Source organism: Bos taurus, chromosome 10 (assembly GCF_002263795.3).
Source record: "Bos taurus isolate L1 Dominette 01449 registration number 42190680 breed Hereford chromosome 10, ARS-UCD2.0, whole genome shotgun sequence".
NCBI classification, from domain to species: domain Eukaryota; kingdom Metazoa; phylum Chordata; class Mammalia; order Artiodactyla; family Bovidae; genus Bos; species Bos taurus.
The window spans coordinates 47553619-47577136 of NC_037337.1; the positions used below are offsets into that span (position 1 = coordinate 47553619).

Sequence of the window (23518 nt, forward strand, 5' to 3'; positions counted from 1 at the left end):
CAGCCATTCATGCCCCTTTAGCGCAAAAATTAAACTGTGGTAACTTCCCTGGTGGTCCAGTGGTTAAGAATCCACCTTCCAATGCAAGGGACGCAGGTTCAATCCCTGGTTGGGGAAAATCCCACGTGCTGCAGGGCAACGAAGCCCAAGCACCACAACTAGAGACAAGCCCACACACCTCGATGAGCCCTTGCACACCGCAACTAAGGCCCGACACAGTCATAAATAAATACATACATACATAAATACTTAAATTAAACTGTGGCTATAATTACTACCAACCAAGTTCACCTGCTAACATGAGAAGCCAAGAGATTTTGGACTAAAGACTATACCAATGCCACACATGAATTCCAACTGCTATCCAATTCAAGAACGTCTGGGCAGAAGGTATGCCCGAGATGGCAATTCTGACATCCTGGCAACAGCGAGCACCCATGCCTGCTGATGGGTTCTTTCTCAATCTCCCATGCCTGGACTAATGTGGGCTCTGATGGATTCTTTCTCAATCTCCCCACTTCTGGGAAGGAGCTCAGGCACCAGACCCAGAAAGTCAGACCAGAGGTCCCTGCCCCAAGAGTGCATAACCTTAGGGTGCAGAGGCCATGTCAGAGCAGACCCTTGGTCGTTTCAAGAGAACTCACACCCAACCTCGGCATGAAAGGGCTGAATACTGGCCTCTCAAAAGATAAGTCCGTGACTTAACTGTGGGAACCTGTGAATGTGGCCTGATTTGGAAAAAGATTACAGATACACATTCGGATAGATACTGACAATACTGAGCTGAGATGACCCTTGGACTACACAGGGAAGTCCTAAATCCAATAAGAAGTGTCCTTATAGGAGCCAGAACAGAAGACACAGAAGACAGAGGTCTGTGTGTGGAGTGCGGTAGCCACAAGGCAAGGAATGCCCAGGGCCACAAGAAATGAGAAGAGGTCAGGAATGATTCTCCCCCAGAGCCTTCCAAGGAGCATGGCTCGGCCAACACCTTGATTTTTACTTCGGGCCTCCAAAACTATTAAAGAATACATTTCTGCTGTAGTGAATGAAAGGTGGCAAAATATGCCGCTTTGGTATAATGATTATTTTCAGCTGTAGGCAAGGGAGAAACAGCAAATGCAGGGAGATGCTTTCTGTGATCTGCCCTTATTTGCCTCAAGATAAACCTCCAAAAGCAACTGGACTGTAAATCCCTACCCCTGGAGTTTCAGCACCCAGGAGAGGAAATACACCCTCCCTGCTTCTTTCCCTATTAAGTACATGTATTAAACAGATCCCCAGCCCCCTTCCCTATTAAGATGATGTTGTTTAGTCACTAAGTTGTGTCCGATTCTCTGCTACCCCATGGATTATAGCACGCCAGGCTCCTCCATTCTTCACTATCTCCCAGCGTTTGCTCAAATTCATGACCGTTGAGTCAGTGATCCCATTCATGGATCACAGCCTTGTCGTGGCAAAGAGGCTTGTGTAACTCAATGAAGCTATGAGTCATGCCATGCAGGGCCACCCAAGATGGACAGGCCCTAGTGAAGAGTTCTGACAAAATGTGGTTCACTGGAGGAGAAAATGGCAACCCACTCCAGTATTCTTCCCTAGAGAACTCCATAAAGTGGTATTTAAGCCAGAATTCTACCTCTGCCTCTTAGAGTTACTTATTATACCCCACGTGTATCTCCCATTACACATGAGGCATACATGTCAATAAACTTCTGTTTTTCTCCTGTCAATCTTTTATTATAGGAGGTCTCAGCTGAGAACTCAGAAGGGCGGAGAAAAAAATATATTTCCTTCATACATAAGCCACTCAACTTGCAGTAATTGGTTAACATGGTCCTGGGAAGCTACTCCATGGCCCAGCACTGGGCCTGGCCAGCCTTAGCATCTCAGAGTGGCCAGGTCAGGGTACACCTGGGCATATTCCAGAAGCTTCTGCCTGAAACTTGTGAAAAGTTCAGGTAGGCAGGGCTGAGGATATGCCTTCAGCCCTGAAAGCCCAGGCCAAGGATGTTTTCCAAAGGATGAGCTCTGCAGAAAGTCAAGAAAGTGATTCCATCTGTCATGGGCAGAGCACCACTGACAAGAAACAACCCCTCCCAAAGGGACTTGGGCGGGGGGCAGGGGTGGGGGTGTAAAAAACACCCACCACCTTGAGGGTCCTCAGATGAAGGGTTGTTCATCATCAACCACCTTTCCTGACACTTCCTGAGAACTTCCCACTGGCCATACCACCCAGGTTACTACTTATTTTGAGTTTTGATTGCATCATTTTCTGCCTTTTCTTTAAATTGGTACTTCTTGCATATGTTGCTGCTGTTTAGTTGCTAAGTTGTATCTGACTCTTTGGGACCCTATGGACTGTAACTCAACAGGCCCTCTGTCCATGGGATTTCCCAGGCAAGAATACTACAGTGGGTTGCCATTTCCTTTTCCAGGCGATCTTCCCAACCCAGGGATCAAACTCGAGTCTCTTGCATCTCAGGCAGATTCTTTACCCCTGAGCCACTTAAGAAGCCTGAAAATTTTCATTTAGTGTTGCACCTGAAAAGACATTGGCCCTATTGGTACACCTCCTGAGAACACTGAAGCTGAGGGGATTTGAGCAGTTTGCCCCCATACTGTGGGTTAGCTGATGGAGAAGCCAGAACTGTGAGTTGCAGCAGACTCCAGAGCGCATGTCTTCAGCCTTGGGCCACTCTGCTCTGCCTCCCTTGCATGCAAGAGGCTTGTACTAAGCCCACCCCACCCCACTCCAGCGTGCTCCCTGCCAGGGCCCCCTGCCTAAGCCCCACTATGGCAAGGTCCCCGTTCTTCCCAGCCTGAACCTCAGCCATGGCCCAGGCCCCTTCCCTTGACCCCAGTACCTAATGGTGTTCAACAATAATAGGTACATAAAAACGCTCATGCCAGGTATCAGGGGTTCAGAGAAAATCCAGACAAGAATAGGGAAGTATAAACAAACGGTTTTGTCGTAAGAACTATAGGGGACCAGAGAAGAGGGAATTCCCGAGGTCCTAACTCAACGCGTGTCATCTTCACCTACAAAATGACATTGGCTCTGGCTAAAGTTAATGATCCCCATAAAGGCAGGCACCTCACACTCAAGCAAGGTCCCGTCACTCTGTCGGCAATGCCACTGCCCTCCGGGAGCCCACATGACCTAACTGCTCTGACTCCAGCCTCTCTGTGCTCAAATCCACCCTCTGCCAAAGTTCCAGGAATCTCGAGGACACATAAAGGTTTACTACCTTTTCAGTCAGTGCTTTCTTTCAGCCAAGCATTCTGACAGTGCACTTCAGACACCTTTGAAATACCTGGTCCCTTGAGCCAGCAATCACAGTGATGGCAATCTATCATCATGGAATAATCTTACATGCAGAAATGCTTTCATATATGAAGACATATATGAAATAAACCTTCCTTCTTCACCCTAACAAGAATTTGAAAACAACCCTATGTTCCAAAAGAAGGGGCTAAGTTATTAACAGGGTTTGATTCTCTTGATTGGATATTAATTACCTAGCTAGGAAAAAAAAATGTTGTTTATGAGATTTTTAGAAAATGCTTACTCTCTAATAAATAGAAAAACCAGAAAGCTAAATGTACTTATGGCATGACCACAACCAACCCACCCCATGGAAGAGAAATCTGAGAGGCAGTCAGTCAAAATACAAGTGTTTCCTGAGTGGTGGGGCTCTAGGTGTTTCTCTTTTACTTTTTAATTTTGCCACACATTTTCTATAATGACAATGTTGAGAGCAGAGGAAAAATGAACTTCCTAGGTAAGATAAAAGATAAGGCTCCCAGAGCTCCCCACTGCTGCTGCAGCTGTTCAGAAGGACACAGAGGACCCTCCACAAGTGAGTGCTACCTTCGGCCCTCAGCTTCCACAGCCCCTTCCCCCACCGACCCTGTGCACCCCACCTTCCAGGCACATCTCGTTACTTAATATTCCTAGAAGCACCCTTACACCCTCCACCTCAGAGCTCCACACCCTGGCGCGTCCGTTCCCCCCCCCCCCCCCAGGGAAACTGAAAATACAAGGTTTATTAGTCACAGGTCCTGAAAGATAAAGGGGCATGCCTAAGATAAGAGAGAGGAAGTACAGATGTGGGTTCTGTCTTTAAAGGAGTGGAGGGGAAAGGTGACTAGTACTTGAAGAGTTCACTCTATATTGGTGAATTTAACACATAGGAGGAACTAGTGTGCAGGAAGAGAAAAATGGGGTCACTCAAGCAGTCAGTTACCTAGGTTACCCGGGACTCTCTAAAAGGTGACCTTAGTGGAAGGAGTAGCCTAGTTTTTGTCTGATTGTTTAGCTGGTAACTGTTATGCAACCAGTAATAGATTCATCTGAGATGCTGAGATGGATGTCTTTGAAACAGATGCCTCAGCAATTGAAACCTAATGTCAGCCACTTACACTGTAACTTTTTAAATGCAAAGACATTCCCCCAGTTTCTTAAGGAGAAACTAACTCCCCCAACGAAAGAAGGGCCTTTTTCTGTCTATTAAGATGCTTAGAGATCTGGTCAAAGTGTTCTCCCTCTTACAATAATCCTTTTTTTTTTTTTTTTGGTGTGGTCTTCCTGTCTCCCACTGGGATGCAGGTTCCAAGAGGGCACATGTTTATTACTCTGCATAAAGAAGGCTGAGCACAGAATTGATGCTTTCAAATCATGGTACTGGAGAAGACTCTTGAGAGTCCCTTGGACTGCAAGGAGCTCAAACCAGTCAATCCTAAAAGAAATCAACCATGAATATTCACTGGAAGAACTGATGCTAAAGCTGAGGCTCCAAATACTTCGGCACCTGATGCAAAGAATCGACTCATTGGAAAAGACTGTGATGCTGAGAAGGATGGAAGGCAAAAGGAGAAGGGAGCTACAGAGGATGAGATGGTTGGATGACATCACCAACTCAATGGACACGAATGTGAGCAAGCTCTGAGAGATGGTGAAGAACAGGGGAGCCTGGAATGCTACAGCCCACGGCGTTATAAGGAGTCGGACACAATTTAGTAACTGAACAACAAAAACTAGCATAGCAAGGGTAATCAAAAGAGGTCCAAGTTCATTCGGGATTAATATACAGCTATGTAAGGAATTTAAAGGTGCAACTGTTGCCAGAAAGTGCCCCTCCAGCAATCCAGAAGCACTTCATTAACAAGTGGTATGTTAATTGTTGCTCACATACCCCTGGGCACAGATTCCCCTGAAATTCTCTACTGAGCAATAATGTCTTAAATTTGGGGCCGATCATATTTCAAAAAGCTCTTTCAGGCATGTCATCTGTCAGCCTAAAGCAATTTATTGTGAAGATACTTTAATGCTTTCAAATTTTCCTTAGAATTCTAAGTTAGGTGACTTCTTGCTATTCCAAACTAATGAAAATTTTTACTGCACCAAAAGAATATTATGAACACTTCTCAAAATGATATTTATGAACTTTCTTCACCATGGCAAGTCAAGGGGAAGTTTGTGCCCTGAGTGTTAGCAGGGACCTCACCCAATGCATACCCGCAGTGTTTTAACACTTATTAGCAGCCTGTCTGGGGTTGCTGCTGAAGCTCTAGTAAGCAGACACACACCAATTAGCAGGTCAGACAGGCACCTCTGCTGTATAAGGCTAACTGCACAGGTGACGAGGGGATATTTATAAGCAATTCTGAGCACATATGTGTCAGTGGGAAAAATGCAGCATCTTATATAGTTTGAGAAATTAACATGCTCAGGAAAAACAACATCCAAGTGTGATTTGTAAGAAAATCTATAAGGCATATAATCCAGGATGGGGCCAACCTAGGCAAAACCTGAAGTGGTCACAGAAGTTTCTCATCTAGGTCTGAAATCTTCAGAGATTAAAGTGGGTGGGTGGGAGTAGTTTGCCATCATGGGAAATAGCCAATCCAATCATCTTTGCTTTTACTGTGAGACCAGACTCTCAACCCCACAATAAAGCCAGAAAGCTGGGCTGCCTGATTCCTACTAGAATGTGACTTCCACTGAGTCTACAGGACTTTCCCCTAGTGGGGAAAAGTCCACCAAGCAAACCTCTTAAGACGCAGGTCTCTGTCACCATCATGCTTCCTACAAATCAAGTGGCTACAGTTCTGAGGCCCTCAGACTCCCTTCCTCACTGGTGAAATAGGACAGGACCTGTTTACAGCTTCAACCTCTGACAGTATTAGGGTGTGTGCAATCATTTAAAAAATTCTAACACCATCACTGAAGATGTGTATATTGTTTTTTTTTTTTAATGTTCCCTACGAACTAATTTATTGGCTCAAGAAGTAGGAATTGCCTGCATGGCACTTGGTTAGGTGATAGGAACATAGGAGAGGTCATGCCAGGCCTCTGCTATAGAGCTGTCCTCCCAATCCAGGGGAGGAAAGACCCAAACACAAAGGACTAGGACATAATGAGGTACACAGTGGCAGGGCTGTGGGGTTCATCCAGAGTGTTCTGGGGGTAGACTGGTAGGGGAACCAGAAGGAACCTTTTCATAAGGAGCTTCCCATGGGAGCTAGGTGGAGCTGGCTCTGGAAAACGACCAGGGCCACGGCAATTGGGTATCATGTGCAAGAGGGGGCAGAAAGCCATGATGTTTCAGAAGGGACATTTCAGGAAGGCCAGCCCAGGGGCAGACAGAGGGAGGAGCGGTCAGAGAGCTGGGCACCACCATCTCCGTGACTGCATTTCACCCTCACTATTCTGCAGTGACCATCACAAACCACAAGTTAAAAATGAGGACTGCTCCAAAGGATACACACACCTCAATGTTCATGGTAGCACTACTCATGATAGCCAAGATACAGAAGCAACCTAAATGTTCATCAACAGAAGAATGGATAAAGATGGGGTACATATAGGATACACGCACCTCAATGTTCATAGCAGCACTATTCACAATAGCCAAGACACGGAAGCAACCTAAATGTCCATCGACAGAAGAATGAATAAAGATGTGGCACATACATACAATGGAGGATCAGTCAGCCATTAAAAAAGAAAGAAGTGATGCCATTTGCAGCGACATGGATGGACTTAGAGGGAGTCTCAGGTGGCTCAGCAGTACAGAATCCACCTGTCAGGGCAGGAGATGCAGGTTCGATCCCTGGGTCAGGAAGATCCCCTGGAGGAAGAAATGGCAACCCACTCCAGGGTTCTTGCCTGGAAAATCTCATGGACAGAGAAGCTTGGTGGGCTACAGTCTGTGGGGTCACAAAGGATCAGACACAACTGAGCAACTGACCACTCCCACAGGGATGGACCCAGAGACTGTCATCCTGAGAACTAAGACAGAGAAAGAGAAATATCATATAATATTTCTTATATCCAGAATCTAAAAAGACATGATATAAATGAACTTACAAAACAGAAAGAGACTCACAGACTAAGAGAAAGAACTTACGGTTGCCAGGTACGGGAAGGATGAGAAGAAGGGATAGTTAGGGAGTTTGGGATCGATGTGTACACACTGCTATATTTAAGCTGGATTACCAACAAGGACCTACTGTATAACACAAGGAACCCTGCTCATTGTTATGTGCCAGCCTGGATAGGAGTTTGGGGGGAATGGATTCATGTATACGGATGGCTAAGTCCATCTGTTGTCCACCTGAAACCATCATAACATTATTAATCAGCTATACCCCAATACAAAATAAAAAGTTAAAAAAAAAAAAAAAAAGTCCTGCAACCCAGACATTGGGACTCAGGCAACTGTCTCAGCAACCCCTTGCTGCATAGTTACCACACTCCTGGCACATGTAAGTTCCAAGAGATAAGACAGATGGGTAAAAACAAACCAAAGTGGTTTCAATAAAAACACTATTTTAAGATCAGAAGTTGTCAAGGGTATCACAGAAACATATTTATGTAATATGGGGCTGAAATTGGCTCTAGAGAAAAATAAAATTAGAACATATCATTAGGAGACCAAATGCATCCAAACCACTAGGATGCAGCAGGAATCACCAAACTGAAGATTCATAAAACACTGTCCTCAGCATCTAACAGAGGGGTGGGGACTGGGGGGTCAGCACAGGAAGGAGGAGTAGGGGGAGGCTTCTCAAGGGAGAGGATGTTTAAATCTGCAGATTGAGAAGAGAGGAGAAGAAAGGGGGAAGGGGTGGTGGGATACTGCAAACAGGAAGTTCTTGAGAGGGGATAGGAACCTGGCCCAATAGGAAAACCACAAGCCAGAGGGTTGGGAATATTCTAGAACATGAGGCAGCTGATCTGCAGACTGAGGACAGCAGCAGGCCACTGGACCTGAGCACAGAGAATGGCACCCTTTTGCAAGAAAAGAGACTTTTTTATATAAACATTTTCCTCCACCCCATACAAAGTGTTTGGCTCACTGGTGCTTGGAGATGGAGGCAGTTGTCCCTGGAATATCAGAAGCCTGTGTGCACTTTCTGCAGGAGAGGGTGGGGCATTCAGCCACAGGACTCCCTGGAGGACTGTGACGTAAGGTAAACTCACCTGGAAAATGGTCCCCTGGCAGAGACCCTAAGGAGGGCCTCTGAATGACTCCGCACAATGCTCTCTCTGGCTCCTCTGGTGAACGCATTAGCTGCTCAGGAGAGGGCTTAAGGAAACACAGACACACCCGCTCAGGAGGGGCCCGGTGGGGCGGGTCACATTCCTTTGAAAACAGGGCCCTGCTGTAATTTGTGCAATCAGACCAGAGATTGGACGGCCCAGCTTGGCTTCCCATTTACTACAATATCTCGCTCCTGCTCAGGAAACCCCACCCGGGCTTTTGTTTGGAATTTTTGTTCCTTGATTAGGTGTAAGCCCTGTTATTCCCGCCACTCCAAAGTAGCACAGGGGTCTGATGGAGCCGCAATGCACAGCACAGGCAGAAACCCACTTCTGTGAATCAGGCAAGCGCATTCTTTTCTTCTCAGTCGTTTTAGAATGATGATTTCTTTTTCATTCACTACTCAAGAGAGGAAGGTGGAAAAAAAAAAAAGAGAGGAAGGTGGGAGAAGCAGGGACATTTTGTGCAACTGGAAAGGCAAATCAGTTTTATTCTCGATTTAGAACCACGCGAGCCCAAGGGACACTCCCGGGCTGTACGCAGAGCCTCTCATTGCCTCCTGACCTGGAGGCCTGGTACATCTCTGCATTCAGCTAGTGAGAGGGGATGAAGGAGACCAAGCCCTATCTGTGCATCACATCTTTGCAAAGTCTGCAAAGTCTTCCTCCTGGCAGGAATGGCAGAGCTGCACTGTAATGCTATCTGACCGCCTTCCTTATGCAGTTCAGCTGGGATCCAACCCCTAGGGCAGGCTGAAGAGCAGGGCAGGGTCAAGGGCCAGTAGGAAGATAGATTCCAGAATGATTGACATTTCTTACAAGGAAAGACAGAATTTATAGGTAAATTTCATTTCAAAGCAGCAAATATTAGAATTGGCAAAAAGAATAAATCATTTCATTAGTTAGTAAGTACTCAAGCAACGTAGGAAGGCCTATCCTGTGGTTTGTCCAACCTCAAGTACCATAGGCCTACCTAACCTCCTGCCCTTCCAACAAAGCCTTTCTGGGGCAGGGGTGGAGGTCTGAACCTAAGGCAGCTAATCCATCATCAGGTCAGGGACGTAACATTTAGGTGATCTGGCTCTAACAAGCCAATTTTGGCCTAGACTATCCCCCAGTCATTCTGATGGAACCCTAGCAGGGAGGTTGGAAGGTTAGAAGTCAGAAAAGCCAGGACTGGACCTTGCAAGTTCAAGTGCATGAAAAGAGGATCAAGGACACCTCAAGCTAGGCTCAGAGATGAGGGAGCCCAGAAGAGCACCTTGAGTGTCTCAGCCCAACTCCCCTGAGCCCTGGACATCCTATTCTTCCCATCCTGTGAAGTCCAAGACGACACATGGAAACCTTCCCCGCTGACCAAACTGATGTGAACGGGTTTCTCCCACAACCAAAGGCCCTTGCCTGAAATATCTGCCCAATGTGTATACAGTGCTATTTCAGAGCTAAGACAAAATCTCTTACTGGAAAAACTGCAGAATGTGGCAGCATAGCTGCAAGAAAATGCTAGTGAGATAATACACAAAGTCTGGCTCAGAAATGGGCAGCACAGCTCACTCTGGGTCAGATTTGCCAGAGAGCACTCCTTAGGAGAGAAAGGACTCCACCTTGCCCAGGAAGAACAGGAAGGGTATATCTGAACATGGAGGACAAAGTTGATAATCCCTCTGTGAACAGGACTTCATTCTAATTCCTTTGGGCTGCAGCCACATCCGCTGGCCTCAGTCGCTTAGACTGTAGCCCACGCAAAACGGGGAGAGGTTCTGCTGGCGAGCTCTCCTGCCCTGATTTTTGGTGATCCTAGTGAAATACAGCAATCCCCCGCGGTAGGCTACTTAGTGCTCTCTGGTTAACAACTGGCCTACAGGCTGAAAAGCAAGAGGCAGGTCAGGCTGCTGGGGAATCCTGCCTCTAAACTCCTCCCAACCTGGCTTCTGGTTCACATCATGAGCAGAAGGGCAAGGGGATGTTCATTCATAGCAGTCCAAGTGGAATCAGGAACTACATCCTGAACTTGTCAGAGGTATTCAGGGATGAGGATGAGAGTGGAGATAGAAAACAAACAAAGATGCCATAGCACATCCTTAAGCAGCTTATCATTTATCAGGAAATATGACTTGTACACAGATGACCCAATCACAAGCATGCACACACTAACTGCTCACACTAAGCGCACACACCAGATCAGATCAGATCAGATCAGTCGCTCAGTTGTGTCCGACTCTTTGCGACCCTATGAATCACAGCACGCCAGGCCTCCCTGTCCATCACCAACTCCCAGAGTTCACTGAGACTCACGTCCATCAAGTCAGTGATGCCATCCAGCCATCTCATCCTCTGTCGTCCCCTTCTCCTCTTACCCCCAATCCCTCCCAGCATCAGAGTCTTTTCCAATGAGTCAACTCTTCACATGAGGTGGCCAAAGTACTGGAGTTTCAGCTTTAGCATCATTCCTTCCAAAGAAATCCCAGGGCTGATCTCCTTCAGAATGGACTGGGTGGATCTCCTTGCAGTCCAAGGGACTCTCAAGAGTCTTCTCCAACACCACACTTCAAAAGCATCAATTCTTCGGCGCTCAGCCTTCTTCACAGTGCAACTCTCACATCCATACATGACCACAGGAAAACCATAGCCTTGACTAGACGAACCTTTGTTGGCAAAGTAATGTCTCTGCTTTTGAATATGCTATCTAGGTTGGTCATAACTTTCCTTCCAAGGAGTAAGTGTCTTTTAATTTCATGGCTGCAGTCACCATCTGTAGTGATTTTGGAGCCCAGAAAAATAAAGTCTGACACTGTTTCCACTGTTTCCCCATCTATTTCCCATGAAGTGATGGGACCGGATGCCATGATCTTCATTTTCTGAATGTTGAGCTTTAAGCCAACTTTTTCACTCTCCACTTTCACTTTCATCAAGAGGCTTTTGAGTTCCTCTTCGCTTTCTGCCATAAGGGTGGTGTCATCTGCATATCTGAGGTTATTGATATTTCTCCTGGCAATCTTGATTCCAGATTGTGCTTCTTCCAGTCCAGCATTTCTCATGATGTACTCTGCATATAAGTTAAATAAACAGGGTGACAATATACAGCCTTGACGTACTCCTTTTCCTATTTGGAACCGGTCTGTTGTTCCATGTCCAGTTATAACTGTTGCTTCCTGACTTGCATACAAATTTCTCAAGAGGCAGATTAGGTGGTCTGGTATTCCCATCTCTTTCAGAATTTTCCACAGTTTATTGTGATCCACACATTCAAAGGCTTTGGCATAGTCAAGAAAGCAGAAATAGATATTTTTCTGGAACTCTCTTGCTTTTTCCATGATCCAGCGGATGTTGGCAATTTGATCTCTGGTTCCTCTGCCTTTTCTAAAACCAGCTTGAACATCAGGAAGTTCACGGTTCACATATTGCTGAAGCCTGGCTTGGAGAATTTTGAGCATGACTTTACTAGCGTGTGAGATGAGTGTAATTGTGCGGTAGTTTGAGCATTCTTTGGCATTGCCCTTCTTTGGGATTGGAATGAAAACTGACCTTTTCCAGTCCTGTGGCCACTGATGAGTTTTCCAAATTTGCTGGCATATTGAGTGCAGCACTTTCACAGCATCATCTTTCAGGATTTGGAATAGCTCAACTGGAATTCTATCACCTCCACTAGCTTTGTTTGTAGTGATGCTTTCTAAGGCCCACTTGACTTCACATTCCAGGATGTCTGGCTCTAGGTCAGTGATCACACCATCGTGATTATCTGGGTCGTGAAGATCTTTTTTGTACAGTTCTTCTGTGTATTCTTGCCATCTCTTCTTAATATCTTCTGCTTCTGTAAAGCGCACACACCAACTCCTCATAAAATAGATGAGGAAATCACTTCTAAATCCTGAATTCAAGGGAATTTTCATTAAGAAGTACAACTGAGTTGCAATATAAAATATTGTAGTTACATAGGCAAGATCAGTATTACCGTCAAAACATGATTTAAATGAGTAAAATGAATGACAATGATGGCTTTCAAGTTTTGTGTTTTTTTTTTTTTTTAAAGCAGCCAAGTGTTTTCTTTAAATGTAACTTTACTCAGAAGCCAATAAGCAAAGTAGATTCATAAAAGCAGAGCTTCTGTGGTTGAATGGGGGCTCAAGACCTGGAGCTCATTTTCTGTAGGCTGCTCATGGGCCACCATAGCTGGAAAACACTTCCTGTAACATATTGGGGCTGATGTCTTTCAGGCACACGTGGTAATTTTAAACTCACCTAGTGGAAGTGTACCCAGGCAGCTGAATATACTTGCAAAAAAAAGGTGATTGTGTACAAGGCAAGGACTGAGATTTTTATTTTAACTGAGCCTGTGGTTTTAATTTTAACTCTGCCAGTCTACCTCTGACAACCCAGAAACTTATCCCTCATCTCAGGGAAGGGCCAGAGTCCTAAGCTAACACACTAGACACCTTGTATGTCACTATCTGCCTCTTACACATCTGCTTCTTAAGTCTAAACTCACTCTGCTCCTGCGCAACCTCCAAAGTCCCTCTGAATCTAACCTTCAGTAAAGATTTTCTGAATTTCAACCCTTCCAGTTTATTCTCGGGGCACACTGATAATGTGGCTCTGAAACCGTTTACCTTAGTCTGAGACTTGACTTCACGTGCTGGGACGCAAACCCAGCCAAAACCCTGCCTGGGACTCGAACCCCAGTCTCTGGGACTCAAACCTAGCCAAAACCCACAGTCTTCCAGCTGAAGTCACACGCCTGGTTTTAGAACCTAGTGAAACTCAGGTTCTTGACATCTCGTGGCAGAAAGAATTCAGTGAAAGACTAAGTGATAGGTAAGAAGTGGATTTATTTAGAGAGAAACACACTCCACAGACAAGAGTGTGGTCCTTCACAGAGGGAGAGCACAGCCTCGAAATGTGGTGTGGTTAGTTTTTATGGGCTGGGTAATTTCATAGGCTAAGGTGTGGGAGGATTATTTCAACTATTTGGGGAAACGGGTGGAGAGATTTCCAGGAATTGGCCATCACCCACGTTTGGGTCTTTGATGGTCAGCCTTGGAGCTGTCATGGCACCTCTGGTTGTGTTGTTTAGCTTGCTGCTGTGCTACGATGATCATATATTGAGGATCAAGGTCTAGTCGAAGGTAACTTGTTGGCCACCTTGGACCCACTTGAGTCTAATCAGTTTAAGTTGTGTCCTTGGACTATGTCATGGCTTCCCTGGTGGCTCAGAGGGTAAAGCACCTGCCTGCAATTCAGGAGACCTAGGTTTGATTCCTGGGTCAGGAAGATCCCCTGGAGAAGGAAATGGCAATCCACTCCAGCACTCTTCCCTGGAAAATCCCATGGACGGAGGAGCCTGATAGGCTACAGTCAGTGGGGTCGCAAAGAGTCAGACACAACTAAGCGACTTCACTTCTTCACTTGGGCTATGTCATTCCTTCAAAGGTTGTGCCCAGTCCCCTTCCCTCCTGCTTCAGCTCCATCTGCTTAAGGAGAATATGACTATTATATCCCAAGATTTCACCCAACCTGTGTCTATGCCCCCTCTGGCTAGACCCCCTCTACTGAACCTATGCTCTCCAAAAAATCTAATCATCAGGCTCATGTAAGTCAGCCTGGCCCAAAGCATGTTCCTAGGATTGCTGCAGAGGTCCTGAGGACCAGAAAGTCCTCAGAGGCTTCAGCAGCCTCCTATATGCTGTGAATTCCTTACAGGAGAATCAAGAAGGAGCACCTCAATGCATAAGAAACATTTCATGTGTACGGCATATCCCACATCACTGCCCTGTCCTTTGGGAAACATCAATGACTTAAACATTTCCTCCAATTATAGTCAATTTGATATTTTCTTATAAATACTTTCCTCTAAAGATAACTAAATCAGAAATACGTGGAAATGAGCCAACAAATGGTAAATTACAAGTAATGTCCCATTAAAATGACAAAGATGACAAGGATGCATGCTATTTCTACTCAATATTTTACTTCACCCTCTAACTAATGCAGAGAAATGAATTAAGATAAAAATACTAGGAAGGAAGCAGGAGATCTTCATATTTTTTGCTAATGAAATGCCTGTCTGCCTAGAATATGGTCAATTATAGATGGCCAGATACAGTAACCATTTAGAAAATGCCATTTTAAAAAATTCCAATCATTATCAAGAAGGGGAGAAAGGGAGGGAAGGAAACGGGGGGGAAAAACCTAGAAATCAACTTACCTATAAATATAACACATCAATCTTATCTTAAATTTTATTGAAGGACAGTAAAAGAAGATACAATAATGGAGATAACTACCGTTTCCCAGATGAAATAACTCAATATTGTTAAGACAGCAATTATCTCTCTCCCAGTTTAAAAAAATCAGTGTGACCCAACCAACACAGCAACAGGATATTCTATAGAACTTAAAGCTGATTCTAAAGTTTAATTGGAATAGAAAAATCTTCAGAATGACTACGTTTTTAAAAAAGAAGGGAAAACTATCCTGACAAAACTAAACATGCTGTAAAGCTACAGTAACTAAAATGGTGTGATATCATCACACAAATAATGAACAGGATACGGGACACAAGAAACAAATGCATAGATATCAAGGTGACAACAAACCTACCATTTAAAGGAAAAACAACAAACTATTTGACACACTATATTAGGAAAGTAAATAGTCATGTAACAAAAATGAAGTCACAAGCCTACCACTGTCAGACACAAAAACAAATTCCAGGCAGGTAAGAGGCACAGATGTAAAAAATTATAGAGCCAGAAAAAAAAAGTGAAGGCACTCATTTATGTATTTACAAAGCCCATGAAACAAAGAAAAACTTACAGATGTGGCAACACTACAGTTAAACCTTCTACATTGTATAAACAAAGCCAAAGACATGCAAAAAAGAGACATTATCTGCAATCGATATTTTGAGGAAGGCAACACAATTAGCTTGATCTATTACTTTTTACTCTCAAACTTCTTATCATGGTTAAGTATTTAACATTTGAGAACTCAAATATTGTTAATAATACATATTTAAATTTTTTTAACCAAAAAAGTTAATATGAAGGAACACTTCAAGTAAACCCTTTCATAAATATTCACAAATTAAAAATTAGTACAGTAGAAAAAAACTTGTTTGCTATTTGTCAGGAATAAAAATAAGATGACTGTGGGCAATTATCTAAAATATTTTCCTTTAAACATTGTCCTTAGTGCCTCTCCCATAGATATTCTGGAAGAGAAACTATGCACTCAAGCGGGTGTGCCTCTTGGTTTTTATGATTATCTGAATGCCTGCACGAGTAAACAAACAACCATCCCATAAGTAAACTAAGAATCTCCTAGGAGAGACCCTGTAACTCCCAACCTGTGGGAGGGATGTTCTCTTTTCTTTTCAAAAGGGATAGATTTTATAAAACTAAAGAGTTCTGTGAATTTTTCATAACAAATGCATTGTAAAAAATAAAAATTGTTTTAATCTGTATCTCTGCCAAATCCTTAAGTTTTCTCCACGTCTACAAAGAGACCTACTAGAGTCTTGTTCAAGTGCTGAATTTGGAATCAAAGTGCAAAGTTATTGTGTAAAAGACAGTCCCTTATTGCAAAGTAGAATCTTATGCCCTGCAAAACAAAACCTTGTAGGCCCTTTTCGCTGTGAGGTGAGGAAATTCACACTCAGCCAGTGGCATGACCTTGTATTTTCCATTCTTTTCAGAAACCAGCCCTTCTTGGTAAAGTCATACTTTTTATTTTACCATTTTCCAATAGTCAACTGGTAACGTTGTCTATGTGCTCACTCAGTTGTGTCAGATTCTTTGCAACCCCGTGGACTATAGCTCACTAGGCTCCTCTGTCCATGAGATTTTTCAGGCAAGAATACTGGAGTGGGTTGCCATTTCCTCCTCCAGGGATCTTCCCAAACCAGAGATCGAACCCACATCTCCTGCGTTACAGGCAGATTCTTAACCACTGAGCCATGGGGGAAGCCCCACAGGGAACCCTAAGTAGGTACAATTTTCCTGTCCTAGAAACAGCATATATCATTTATTTCAAAGGTCTTTCCATCAATCAATGCTACTAATGTGTTAAGTCTTTCTTTCCCAGGAGCATTTTTGTTATCTCACTTTAAATCATCCTAGGTGAAAATTATAGTTTTCTGATAGAAATAAGGCTTAAAATTCTATCAAATGTTCATATCTAGTATCAACAGCTGGTACAAAGAGGTCTCACTTCCTCACCCTAGATCAGGGAGTTCTTATCTACAGGATTCCCAGTCACTCCAAGTAGTCTCTGTGGCCATGAAACTCATAAGTGAGCATCAGATGTCTTTTTTCCTCTAGTCATGGTGAGGGGAGGGGTTACAGAATCACTTTGACATAAAAGTGTTCCTCACATTGTAATCATTCCACGAACATCTGCGTACTAATTAATATTATGCATTTTGCCTGATCCTGGGCAATGTTTACCCACTGGCATCCACTGATTACTTTTCTATCAGGAAATTCAATTCTCTGAAATCCTCCATCAAGCCTAGTGATTAAAAAAAAAATCATAAAATTCCAAGACTGAATCTATGTTGTGTTCTGTAGCTTAGGCTACTGGCAAAAAAATAAATACAAATTAGATTAAAAGACATTTATCACAAGCTCATTGCTTAGCACAAAAATTAAACTATCACTATTAAATAGAAACATTATTTATGCAATTTTTCCTGACAACTTAAGTATTTTCTAAATAACGGGAAGCATTTTTTACACCTAAATTATATGAAGTAATAAAGCATAACACAAAATAGGCAAATATTCAGTTTCATCTGTATTAAATTATGGGTATAAAATGCATTTAATTTCATGTGTGTTTATTAAAAGCCTTGAAATGACACATACCAAATTCTTAACACTCTTTAGGAAATGGTGGGGGAAAGTGAGACGAAGAGAGATTTTTACAGTTTATTTTCTAAGTGTCTGTATCACTTGAATTCTCTAACACGTTCAATTTTTTTCATTTTAAAAATAGGAAAAATGCAGAATAATGCTGGCACAGATGCACTGGAAATGGCACTGTGGTGAATTGCTATGGCACAGGAAACTGATACAACATTTTCACCACATATGTAATGGTTTTCAATGTTTGTGTCCATTGACTCTGCAATTATTTGTTTTACCATTACCATGGCTATCTTAATTTTTATAAAGAAAATCAAAGTAGGTGAACATATATATCTCAGTAGATCTTTAAAATACAGGCTTTTGAAATGTAAGCTAGCCAAGTATCAGTAGAGTTGATCCTTGCTATTTGCAGTGGTTATGTTCTACCGTCACCACAAACACTGAACCAGTCAATAGTAACTAGTGCTTCAAAGGGGAAATCCAGGCTTAGGCAGGTTCCTGTGAGCCTCCAGTCACAGCAGTTTCATCAGCTCATCAATACATAACCCTGTGTTATGCGTGTCTCCAGACAGATAGATGGATAGATATGACTGACATTGAACTCATGGCCAACAGCACCATCATTCATGCCTCAACGACGCTTATATAAAATACCCCCATTTTCTCCATAAGGCATGTTACAGCCTTCCTGTGCTTAAACACTACTCAGCACTGTACTTAGGGGCTGTTTGAAAGGGCAAAATCACCAATAAGGAGCACAAAAATCTGAAAAATGTGGCACTAAATAGACCCTGAAAGGGATACTTGTTTACAGACTGAGAGTTGAAACAAGGCACAGCATCACCTTATTTGACCTCAGCTGGGAACAGATGCATCAGGTGACTCAGATTTTTTTTGCCTCTCTGCACATGTGTGTATCCAAGACTAACTGTAAAGGAGCCAGGAGTATCGATTTTAGGTTTACAAATGAACTTTAGCAAGTAGACAAATTTGCAAATATGTAATCTTACATAATAATCAATTGTACACCTTTCCCTTTATTAGATAGAACAACATTCTCAAAAGATTAACAGCAGAGTCAAGAGAGATCCGTGAAAAACTTTCTTGTCTCTGCTCGGTGGTTCTCAACCAGGTGTGATTTTGCTCCCAGGGGACATTTGGCACTGTCTGGAGACGAATGTTGGTTGTCATGATTGGGTCTAGTGGGTAGGGGCCAAGGATGCTACAAAACACTAGGAATGTACAAGACAGCCTCCGAACAACAGGATTATCTGGCCCAAATTATCAATAGTGCCAAGAATAAGAAATCCTGTGCTAAGTGACCTTTATCTTTACACCTATCAAGATACACATTAATGCCTAAACAATAAACAATTAAATGTCAAGGACAAAGCAGTTCTCCTACTTTATTGACGCCCCTTTACTTTCAAGCTTAATTATGTGCAACTGAAGGGGCGTCCCTCGTGGGTCAATGGTAAAGAATTCACCTGCCAACTCAGGAGACACAGGTTCCATCTTTGGTTCGGGAAGATCCCACATGCCGCAGAGCAACTAAGCCCACACATCACAAATATCGTGCCTACACTCTAGAGCCTGGGAGCTGTGACTACTGGGCCAACGTGCTGAAACCACTGAAGCCTGTGCACCCTGGAGCTCATGTTCTGCCACAAGAGAAGCCACAGCAATGAGAAGTCAGCATATGGCAACTAGAGTAGACCCCGCTCAGCACAAGAGAAAAACCCACACCTTAATGAAGACCCAGTGCAGTCAAAAATAAATAATAAACAAATGCAACTGAAAACACAAAACAGTTATAAGCTATATTGAGAAGTACTACTTTTCCCATCATTTCCACTTGAACAGGGAAACTCCAACAATAACACAAAACATTGCACCAGCCTGAAATTTTTTTTCTGCTTCAACACTAGGAAAGTAAAAATTATTGCTGCGTAGGTAATAAGAAAGTATAATCTGTAGTATACTGCTCATGAGATAGAGAAGTACGCTTACTCCTAGCAGCTTTCAGATTAAGTTACAAGCCTTTGAGAAGGTTCTTATAGTTACCCTGTCTGAGGAACAAAATGCAACAGTCTTATGGCTTAATGATTCTATGAAAAAAGGCCCAGTTAAGTGGCCCCCAAATATCCTTACTGCACATTGAACCCATATGCCTTTAATATTATACATTTATTCAGTCTTGAATCAATCATATTTTTAAATAGTGAATCAAGCAATTTGTAGAGTGGCCTCCAAGGTCACTCAAGAGCATTTCAAAACCCCTGAGCTAACTTAACAAGGATAAATAATTCCCAACTGGGAGGCACACTAGTAGACTAAGAATTGTACTTGGAGTTTGGAACCTGAATTCTTGGCTGTGTGAGTTTAGAGCCAAGTGATTAATTTAAGAGTCTTTTATTCTGGAAAGATGTTTCAGCACAACTGTGTAAAAATAAGGCCAAGATACTGTTTCCTGTCCTAAGTATGCTCTGCTGGAGATTATACGCTCTGCTGCCAAATGCTTTCAACTTCCTACTGGGTCCTGCTGACGACTCAGACCTAGAAACCCTCTATCCAAGCTAGTGCACTAGGACGACCCAGAGGGATGGTATGGGGAGGGAAGAGGGAGGAGGGTTCAGGATGGGGAACACATGTATACCTGTGGCGGATTCATTTTGATATTTGGCAAAACTAATACAATTTGTAAAGTTTAAAAATAAAATAAAATTAAAAAAAAAAAAAGAATAAGGCTGATTTAGAAAAAAAAAAAAAGAAACCCTCTATCCTTCTGCAACTTCGCTGGCCACCCTCTCAGGCTCCCGCTCTTCTTCTCTTCCAGCCTCCATTTGCAGCCCCACACCCACATACCACACTCCAGGCCAGGACTCTTCAGACCACCAGGATCAAAACCACCCAAGGAGTCAGAGATTAAAATGTGATTCTCAGCCCACATTCCTGACCTGCTAATTGAATCTTGGATGGAAGAGTTGAGAATCTGTATGTCCACTCCACATCCCACTTATTTAAGAACGATGTAGCCCAGCCACAGAATAACACCTGTGGCTTCCTGAAAATGTATCATTTTATCTTTGATTTATTGATCACAATTTCTATCGCCTGACTCTATCCCCTAAGCCCACTTTCAGCATGCTAGTGGAGCTAGGAAATGTCATCTGTTGTTAATACATACATTTGAGACAAATACCTCTTTTCTAAACTTTAATATGCTACTTATGATATCCACCACATAAAGTCAGAATTGTGCATTTATTGGCTGCCACAACCAGACCGAGAGCACAAGGGTAGAGATTATGTGCCATACCTAGCCTCATCCCCATTCACAAGCACAGTCCATGGCACACAGCAGTTCTCATTCGTTGAACAGATGGATGGATGGGTGGATGGCCTGCCTCTCAATGGCACTATTGAACTTCAGTAATTTTACATAATTTGTGATTAATGTTAATGTGAACAATCCAAAGACTCAATTGAGTACCCCACCCCTCAGAAGAATTTTGAGTGAGTGGATCTTTGAGTGTGAATTTTGAGTGAGAGCCTCACAGCAAAAAGGAGAGGTACTTCTCCAGAGCCATTCAAATTTGGCACTTTGTAGGGTCTTCATAAGTTGGCTAGTTGACTGAGCAAGTGTACTCCTAGCAAGGAGCAAAAGCAGACAATGAAGACGAGAAGGAAACTGGTCACCAAAGAACTTTTCTGGGCATGAGAAGACAATAGTTAAGGCCAAGGTTAAACATTCTTATCATCAAAGATGAAGACAAATCTGTAATTAGCCCAAATGGATCAGCCCACAGGATAAAGTCTAGACTCATTCAAGGTCAATTATCCTGAGATTCAAAGCTGTCCATAATTTACAGGTGGAATGGACTTTTTTTTTTTTTTTTCATTGTTAACCCATTGACCAAACCTCCTATTCACTTCCACCTTTCTAGATTTTCCTTTGGGAAATCACTATATAGCAGCCTCAGGATTTAGGTGCTGCTGCTGCTGCTAAGTCGCTTCAGTTGTGTCCAACTCTGTGCAACCCGAGAGACGGCAGCCCACCAGGCTCCCCCGTCCCTGGGATTCTCCAGGCAAGAACAGTGGAGTGGGTTGCCATTTCCTTCTCCAATGTATGAAAGTGAAAAGTGAAAGTGAAGTCGCTCAGTCGTGTCCAACTCCTAGTAACCCCATGGACTGCAGCCTACCAGCCTCCTCTGTCCATGGGATTTGCCAGGCAAGAGTACTGGAGTGGGTTGCCATTGCCTTCTCTAGATTTAGGTGCTAGTGGTCCTAAAAAATGAGTCCCAGAGGTTGACCCTTACTAGTATAAGCCAATCAGCCCCATCTTATCCCCATTCTGACTAATTGTGAGATGAACAGAAACTCAGGCCTAAGTACAAGGCATTCCCCTGGCTGCCTCGATGGTTAAGACTGGTCCAGTCAGAAAAGGCTCAGGTCTTTTATTTGATGGTATGGATGTGAACAAAGAACTATGTAGCCATGCTGCTGGCAGCCATCTTGTGAACATGAGGAAATCTAAGGAAATCTTGAGGACCAGCTCTGCAACCTGAAAAGTGGGCCTTTTCCCCCATAATCAAACCAAGGAGTTATCCAGTTTAAGCTAACTCGGGTTTTTCTGTTATCCAAAGCATCGTGATGCATGCCCATTCCTACTTTTCAAGTTGCTCTTTCCCTTTTCTCTTAGCACAAACATAGATCTACTATTTCAAGAGTCTGTACATTGTCCACTAACATAACTCATTCATTCCCACCTCCACACTCAGCATGTCATTTATGCCTAAAATGTTCTTCCCTCATTCTCTTTTATTCAAATTCGGTCTGTCTTCTAGACCCAGGCTGGCATCCTTATCTCTCTAAAGGCAGATATCCAGAACCATAGTTTTCTTATCTCCTCTGAACTCCTGACCTTGAGCACACCATCTTTATTAGTTGTCATCCATATCTCAACCTTACACTTTTTAAGAAATGTTTTTATTTTTAATTGGAGGATAGTTGTTTTACAATATTGTGTTGGTCTCTGCCATATATCAACATGCATCAGCCATAGGTATAGATGTGTCCCCTCCCTCTTGAACCTCTGGTGCTCTGTGACAACCTCGAGGGGTAGGATGGGGTGGGAGGTGGGAGGAAGATCCAACTTTACACTTTTAATGATCCTTTTAACATTTTATCCATTTTTAAAACAGAGTCACAAACTAGAATTCAAGTACTCTATATTTTTCAACCCTTTCTGAACAGCCTCTTGCACAATGTCTTATGGTTCGCAGAAAACCAATACATTTCTCCAGGCAAATTCAAAATGTGATTTAAACCTCTAAGTGACTGCCAGACATACCCTCTTACTTCACAAAGCAACACAGAAGATAGCAAGGAATTTTGGCATTACACAGTTGGCCAGGGTCCCATCACATTTCACAACCAGACTGGCAGTAACAGCTGGATGAAGATGAGAAATTCATCAGGCTGCCTCCCCGTGTGCAGATCACTGAAGGCCTTCCAGTGAAGACGCAGACTGACACTGCAAGTTCTAAAAAGTCCAGTCCCAGACCTTTCAAACACCTGTATAAAAATCATCCTAGGGGCAACACCAGACTAGAAAACAGGAAAGCACAGTCCAAGGCGTTCACAGAACAACAGCTCTGGTCACCTGTAAGCCTTTCATATCCTCTTTCAGGCTTGAAGTCTTAGGTTCCTTTACAGCACCCAAGGGTGCATCTGTAAGATTTAAATGAGAGTCATGCAGTAAACAGAGACTGAGATTTATCCCCCTTCACAGCGACAGTTAGACAATGAGTAAGGTGAACAATGGTATCAGGATCCAGGATTATTTCCACTGAAGACGACAGAAAATGAGAAAAGGGGAAGTATGCGTGTGCGTTGTGTGTTCACACACAAGCAGCAAAGATGCTGATTCAGCCAAAGGATCAAAACAGTCCTGGCCACTCAAAGTCAACCCTTTGGTGTGTGGCGTGACAGGTCTCCTGCACAAAGATTTTGATGTTCCAGTTAGGGTCTATATACTATCACCTGACCGTGTTTTTCAACAGGTTATAGAAATGGAAGGGCTGCCTGACAAAATTTACAC

General features: G+C 43.3%; 1 protein-coding gene across 10 annotated transcripts in view; it reads right to left on the bottom strand.

The window, feature by feature from the left end:
* The window catches only part of TLN2 (talin 2), a 495231-nt gene that overhangs the window by 305985 nt on the left and 165728 nt on the right, over positions 1-23518 (bottom strand). Inside the window, exon 1 of one of the 10 annotated variants that reach the window (XM_059890838.1) lies at positions 8489-8563. The exons of the other annotated variants lie outside the window; for them this stretch is intronic. The gene's annotated coding sequence lies outside the window, so the exon portion shown is untranslated. Of the gene's footprint in view, positions 1-8488; positions 8564-23518 lie in introns of those variants that run through there. 10 annotated transcript variants of the gene reach the window in all.